This window comes from Rhynchophorus ferrugineus, unplaced genomic scaffold (genome assembly GCF_030347505.1).
Source record: "Rhynchophorus ferrugineus isolate W39M unplaced genomic scaffold, kcgeb_rfMv2 rfM9, whole genome shotgun sequence".
NCBI lineage: Eukaryota > Metazoa > Arthropoda > Insecta > Coleoptera > Curculionidae > Rhynchophorus > Rhynchophorus ferrugineus.
In genome coordinates, this window is record NW_027472588.1 from 11,890,912 (window position 1) to 11,897,672 (window position 6,761).

The following is a 6,761-nucleotide window of genomic DNA, read 5'->3' on the forward strand; positions in this document are numbered from 1 at the left end:
AAAATACATTTGACTATTTTTATGGCAATAATAGGTAATATTTGGACTAGTCTCTCAATTTTTGTTAAAAAATATTTCAGTTCAATAATAAATAAAGCATTTACTTTATTTAAAAAGCTCTAGTAGTTATTGTGCGATCATTTTTAATTATGTCATGAATTAGTTTTTTTTTATGATTAGGTATATGTTTAATTTTAATTTAGTATTTATGGTTATTGTACATCTTTAGTTTTTAGGTTTTGTGTAAGTTCTACTGTATTGTCTATATTTATTAAAGTATATTATTTAAAAATAGCAATTAACATTACGATTAAAAATACGATAAAACACTTGTTCCATTCCATGGAAAAATTCCATTCCTTTTAACAGATCCACAGAATATTCAAATGTAAAAGTAATTCTACTTCATTTAAAATGAAAGTATTAATTGCATGTTAATAGTATTCAGTAATATTTTTTTCCTTTTTTTAAGTTAGTACGTGAAGGAATATGTACATCTCCGATTCGCTTATACTACCGTTGTAAAATATATACACATATAAAATTAACTGTTCCAAGCAATGATCTCCGTCCTTTCCTTTCTCACAATTTATACATAAAATGGTTCATACATCATCGTCTGACATTACAAATTGAAAAAAAAAACATTCGAACCGTACATATAACTGAAAATAGTAATTACTAGTTTTTTGACTATCGACTGTTTCGACTATTTTGCGACTACCGACTGTTTCGACTGTTTTCAATCGATAGTTCCCAACGCTAGTTACTGGTGTACCCATTTACGTTCCCATTCTATATTTCTATGTTTTCTGTGTATAACTAATTGTTTTTTTATAAATCAAATTACTGTGTTTAAACATCGATTTTCAGTTTGAATATATAACGATTCAGTTGAAGTAAAATTACAAATCACAAAACAATAAAATTAGTCATTTAATAGTATTACCACAAAGCTTTTTCGTAATTTCAGCAGACTAGAAGTAATTTGAAGAATCACTTAAGATATTATCATGCGACAATTCATAAATCCTCTCGTTTTTTCGGTTGTTTCGTCGTGTTTGCGTTATCCGAATGAAAAATAAACAGAACATAAAATAAAGCGAATCCGAATATCGACGATAAAGTCTACGTGAAATATTCGCCACGCTTACGATCGAAAAATAAAAATCTAATCAGGGAAAAATATCACGTATTCGGAGATAAATAAAAAAGAAAGTAATATGGGAAAGTGGTAGAACGTCCTTAATATTCTTCATCAATTTGCCTTAATCCCCTCTATCCGGATTGTTTGTTGGATCGAAATGTATTTTTATGAAAGAATGTTCTGTAGATTACTGTTTTATTTAATTAATAGTAGCTCTATTGAATATTGTCGTTTAATTGTAATTTATTAGACTTATAGATAGATATATGTTACATCAAACGACTAGTACTGCACTGGCTACGGACTGTACTGTGATCTGAGAAGTTCCCATCTGTTTTGAATGGTGTTACAGAGTAAGATATCTAAAAGTAGGCGCCAAGATGATTTCTACCTATTTTTACCCTCAGTGCCGGTTTGTATCGCCGTTCACCCAGTAGAATTTTCTTTCCATTAAATGAAATAGTTTGTTAAAGTTAATTAATAGTTTTTGTATCCGGTATTCTTTAACATAATATAGTTTATATACAGGACCAAAAGGTATAATGTGTGGATACGGAATACAGCATTGTATTTCTCAAGGCAGGTGTACATTGAAGATAAATTAAAAAAGCAATATAAGTGAGAGTTTCAGAAAACTTTATGGTAAATGGGCACAATAGTAACCATGTTCATGTTGAGCGCCTTGACCACCAGAGGAATTATTTCTTTAAATAAAATTATTGTGTTCAAGGATGTAAATGTTAAAATAAAGTGCATTATTTTAAAAAGTATCCTGCGCTAACCCGGAGATTGTTTTTAATATTAAACAATCATAAACTTAAGGGAATGGCTTATAAGCTCCTATATAAATACGGGAAGGTTTGTTCTTTGCTCTTCAGAACGGATAACCAGAGAACTAAATACGGAAGAACATTGCTTAACCAAGATGGCATTCCTCATTGTAATTTAGTAAGGTTTTCAATATGTACATAATTGAATTGAGATACATAACAGACATGTGCTTTTTTGAAACAGACGAATCTGCGCCTTCAACTTCAAGCAGGTAAGAACCAGACATTTCAACACCAAAAAAACCAAGATCACTTTGGTAACATTGCAATCAAGAATTATCACATATATTTGTACGGTGAGTAACTCATGTATATATATATATATATATCTCTTTATTAATCTGCTATTATTGAAATAATATTTTATCTAAATGTTATTTAACAACATCAAAAACCCTTTTACTCATTGCTATATATGAACTTTATGTACAATTAATTAAAACAAAATGCTCAATCATATTTTGTCAGCAAATGCCAATATCTTTAATACAATTAACTTTATCGAGCATCTTGAACAGGACTAAATGTTGTTTGTTTTGGCTCAAGAAAAAAATCAATAGAATACTTACTTACACGTTACGTTAAATACTTACAAGTTATATATAATTAAAAAAACTTCCTCTGTGTACATATATTTATGAATTAATTGCTCTTAGTCCCGCTAAAACTCTAGAACGGCTAGACCAATTTTGCTAATTCTGAATATTTTTTCTGAATAATTGAATTATTTGTGGATGACAATATGGTGAAAAAAATATGGAATAATAGAGAGAAAAATAAAAATACGGCTCGGTTGTGTTGTGCAAATGCAAAAATAAAATTGTCACAATTGGTCGCACCAGATCCATTGCGCTCAATAGTTTCTGGGACAGGAAATGGTTCTAATCACTTCATGGCCAACATTCAAAAATATAATAGTTTTTCCAAATGATGTACTACGGGATATTATCATGCCAACTTTCAAGGTATTATACAACAAAAGGTTTTTTGGTAATATTTAAATTTGTATCAGAAAAAAGGTAACTTAAATATTTGCAGATACAAGGACAAATTGATCACTTTCGAGAAGTGGTGTTACTACTTAGATGCATATAATCAATTCCTACACATTTATTTTATGGGTAATCCAGATTCGGAAATTGATAGACAACATTAAATTAAATGAACAATATTTCAAGAACAAAATGTCAAAATGTTCAAAATAGCATTGCATCGAATTCCATCTGACATCCATGATATCGCCATCAGACCTAACAAAACAGCTGCTGGTGGGCATGTTAGGTTATTTAATTCACCGACAATGGATGAAGTGATTATTGTTACTGCCAAAGAAAATTTGCAAGATAAACATAGGTGATACGAAGTCCACCAGTTGTATATCTATTTAAATTTTTCATATTTATTGTACATAATAATTGCCGGATTAGATAGTATTTTTTGTGATGGATCTTGAAAATATTTCATTCAAATGTTAGCTAAAAATGTTAAATTAATATCTTTTTTTATATACCGCTATAAGTATTTCAGGCTTAGCGCGCCCTCTGCTGGTTAAGACGCGGTTACAACTTTATGTATGGAAGATCGCTTTCTATATATATTCTGAATATCTTCGAAAACTTTGACCAACGGTCTCACATTCAAATCTAAAAAACTAAGTATACCCGACACCCACGATATTAATCTCTGATTCACTACTTTCTTGGAGATAAGTCCCTTTGCTTTTCCGCAAAAGTAGCAATCCCTGCATCCTCCAGAGGACAACCCTGTAGAAAATGCTGGTTCAATCAGTGAACCTATACGGCCAAGTACCAAGTCTGGTACAAGTACAAAAGACAGCTTTAAGTATTCCATTCCAAGAAAGTCTGCACCTTACAAATATGGTTTTACAAATATAAGAAATGTAAATTTCTTCCTTGAGTTCTTACGTTATCCCAGCCTACTTCTAAAGGCCTTACTCGTTCATCATTTGCTATAGATAGTCCAAGTACGACAATCCCAGTCATCACTTAATATATCTGTCACTCGTAATTTTTTTTAACCTGAACATCAAGCAACACCAGTCTAAGACCAGTTGGATGTAGCTTACCACTTTAACACAAGAAAAATATATGGCTTTATTTTGTAGAGAACTTTGCGTATAGCAAGTAAAGTTTATTGGCTCTTAACTCCTGCATAGGCCTTTTATATAACAGAAATGGAAAAGCTACTGCGATTATTGGATTTTAAATGTAATTTCCCCATGTCTTCACCAACTTCAATATTTATACTCACACCTAAGGATCTACGAGGATAAATACACAAAATAATCAAAAATTTCATCTTTCCAAGAAAGCAGTCGTACAGTTGATTTCTGAGTTATTTGCGACTAACGCCATCTATCGGTAAAAAAAGCCCCCGAACTTTTTCCCAAGCCCAACATAAAACAAAAACGTTCAATTTAGGTTATGTTCCATCATACAAAGTAAACCGTTACTATGTCGTTCGATATAAGAGTTCAAGACGCTAACATCAGTACCATTATAAAGCTTGCTCTCTGAAACCGCTAACAATGTACCGAAGATGGTCGTATAAATAAGATGACGCAGCTGCTGCGCCCGATACTGTCATTATAACGAAGGGGGATGCCGTTAAAACGGCCAACTAGCTGAATCACCCCCCACTACGTTACGTGAAGTTTGCTTTAAACTCGGCCCACTGCTGTTGCCACACAACTTTACGGTATTGGCGATAATCAAATTCGCCTCGGATTATCAAAACCAACGATAAATTCATTCAATAGAACGTAAATTCGAACAAAGCCACTGAATTTAGCTATAGAACCACTTGCACGTTATACTGCCTCAACTATGAATGTTAAAATGATAATAATGCTAAATATTATGGCGTTATAATTGATTAGTTGTACTATGAAATCATTGTATTAAATTATGTTTATATTGAAAAAGCTACTCACTGTTTTTATACTTGTCATATATTTGATCTCTAATAGAACCAACATCAAGCTAATCTTCATTCGTCACCCCTTTAGTATAAGGACGATCTCTTTTCGGTGAATCTAAGATTATATTTTTCATTTTTTGAGATAGTTCAGTGACTCTGTCCATATTAAAATTCAGTGCAGCTGCAATACTCTAAAATATTTTCAATAAAAACCGCAGCAACTTAATTAATAGTAAAAAAATATTTTTCTCGTTAAAAAAAATTTTACTGCAAATTTTTTGCTCCATTATCTTGTTAGTGTTCGAAGTAACTGATTAGAAACACAATATGTTATGTTTGGCTTCGGCATTTTCAATCAGAATAATTATAAGCAACGATTTGAAATTTATTAAAATAAGCAAAGCGTTCAGATAACGTTTGCCAGTTTACAACCACAGAATAACTTATACTGTAACTTGAAAAAAAGTTTCTCTATTTTGAGATTTAAAACCTGTAGTTATTATAATTAACATTTTGAAGAATTTTGCAGAAATTAGACAATCGGATGACTTTGGCAGGTTGCACTATATATCTTTTAAATAGAATAAAACAAGAAGGAAAATATTGTCTGACTCGAATTTATAGTTTGCAAGAGGCACATGTTGATGACGTGAGTTCATTGCTATTTTGAATAGACTACAGTTCTTTAACTATCGACTAATTCGACTGTTATGCGACTATCAACTATTTAGCCATATATTCAGTCGATAGTTCCCAATGCTACTAAATATATCAATATAACTAGGACTAAAAATATCGCTAGGTCACAATAAAAAATATGTTTTGTATATTAAAACAATTTTTGTATCCAAATCAACTCAACGTCGTGCAGTTTTATTAGTTCAATATTTATGTAGAATTTAACCATCATTAATTGACGAATTATGATACAGTTACGATAATTAATAGGGAACGGCTTCGGCCAACAGTGATCCGTGTACAAAAGGCATCTTTGTCAAAAGGTTGGTCTCGGTCCGTATTCAAACGGATAATATAAATCAGCTTCTAAACGTTGGCTCGACTTGGTCGTCCACAGCTGGCTCGGCTGACGATTCCGGCCACGGAATATTTTCTGGGTTATAATACCTCGAATCCCTTTTGTCCTAATGGATTGTTTAGTAATTGGATTGGACCCGGCCGAGGCCGAATTGGAAACCGCATCAGGCGAAAGGGCACGTTCCCAAACAAGCTAACGAGTGCAGGACTCGTACATATTTAATGGGAAACGGCGGCGAGAGGAAATATATAAAGGAAGGTAATGAGACGTTGTAACGAGAGCGGCCCGCCGAATTATTCTATTAAGAAACGTCCGGAAATTCGATTGAATTCTTCCTAAATATTATTACGTATTGGTTAATATGATATAACGGATTATTCATTAAGTTTAATCGTCCGACAAGAGGTGTTTTGGTAAAAATAGTACTTTTCTACGAACAAGTGTGAGGTTTCGTGTACATCTGTCGGTTTATAATTTAAATGATGACTGAATAATTAATCACAAAAATATCACGGTTAAAACTTACTAGTTATTTTCGGCATTTTCAAACAAAGTAATATGATATATTATTCAGCGACTTAAATTGTCAAAGTAATAATTGTCAAAATCGGTTTATAACCTGTAGTAATTATAACTAATATTTTGAATAATTTAGCGTACATCTGATAACCAGACGGCGACCGGCTGTCAGATGTATGAAAAATTCTTGAAAGCAATAGTGATAAGAGATTTTAACTCTCACCTATAAATTATTGTGGCTGTATAATTAACTGTAGTTTTTAGATTTACTATAATGTTAATATAAATT